Here is a 1575-nt window from a genome sequence, read left to right on the forward strand (position 1 = left end):
GGCCTCATCTCGTATCCTACATATTATGGGTTGCTGATGCCTTGGGACCCATTCTAAAACGCTTTCAGCACAATTAGGGAAAATTGCGTTATATCAAGTCTCAAGTTTAAAGGTCAAGATTAAAACAATCATAGACGGTTTCCTATTCTTAACATAATGGTACCATTATCATTCCAACCTAGTTCCATAGCTCAAATTTGCATTATATTATCAAATTTATTTTCTTATATTTTGAAAGATAACGTCTACAACTTTGTTAGGAATCGGAAAAATACATGGTTATTTATCTTCAGTTAAAATTGTATCCAAACTTGACCTAATATCATATTGGTTCCTAGTGAAAGACCTCTCTTGTTGAATCCAACATACGAGTATTCCTGACCTCACCGACTAATATTGTCTTAGAGAAAACTCGTTATGATCTGATTATTTCTTTGGCTGCCTTAAAAATTAAACAAAAATAATTGATCCTTATTAATTGTATCTATTCAAATGAACATGTAGGCAATGAAGTCTTCAAGGGCAATAATCCAATGTATTTTAATAATAGGAAAAGCATTTCACGATTGCCCATCTTCAACGATAAAGTTGATACGGTGACAATAGTTTTCCGATACTTCAAAAAGTTATTAGCTGTACACTTTTGGTGCCAGACCCTCAGTTTTTATATTATTTGTCATGGTGATTAACCCAGAGAATCAGAAAAAAATATTTCACTAGCTTTTTTTCATTGACTTAAATGGTATTGTGTTGTGTGTTGTGTTGTTGTGTGTGTGTATGTGTGTGTGTGTGTGTGTGTGTGCTTGTGTGTGTAAATGAGTATGTTTCAGCCAAAGTAATTTGTAATTTAAGCGCTTAGAGTCTGGTGTCTCGGAGTTATAGCGCTATATAAGTTTTCAGCATTATTATTATTATTATTATTATTATTATTATTATTATTATTATTGTGTTGTTTATGTTTGAATATTACAAAAATGGCCTTTTGTCTCAGCATCAACAGTTATACAGTAGACAATAATTCGGCAGCGAGTCAACATAGGACAACTAAAATTTGCTGACAAATTATATACTTTTTGGCGAAATTTGCGAATCTTATTCCTCGACAAAAATCACAAATTCGCCATACTCAAAGACACATTTGTACAAGAACGTGTAAAATGTGCATACCTTTGCGCTGCTATTTCCATCGACATGTTTGGTTTGAAGTAATAAAAAGAGATAGAGATAGAAGGAGAAAGATAGATAGATAGATAGATAGATAGATAGATAGATAGATAGATAGATAGAGAGAGAGAGAGAGAGAGAGAGAGAGAGAGAGAGAAAGAGAGAGGATGGGGTTAGGCAACCCGGATAAGATTATGAGGTAAGTCTGAAAAAGGAACATAATCTAGATCTATATGCATTTTCACTATGGTAAGTCAGTAAACCAACAAATATGTTGGACTACAAAAACTAAACTAATGTCTGTGAATAAACAAAGCAAAGAATATTTTAATATTTCAAAACTTTACACCAACTGCTGACTACTAGATACATTTTGTCACGATTGCACTTATGCAGACTGTCAATGAACGA

The sequence above is a fragment of the Berghia stephanieae genome, chromosome 1 (assembly GCF_034508935.2).
Source record: "Berghia stephanieae isolate SIO BIC M18660-M18661 chromosome 1, UCSD_Bste_1.3, whole genome shotgun sequence".
NCBI classification, from domain to species: Eukaryota; Metazoa; Mollusca; class Gastropoda; order Nudibranchia; family Aeolidiidae; genus Berghia; species Berghia stephanieae.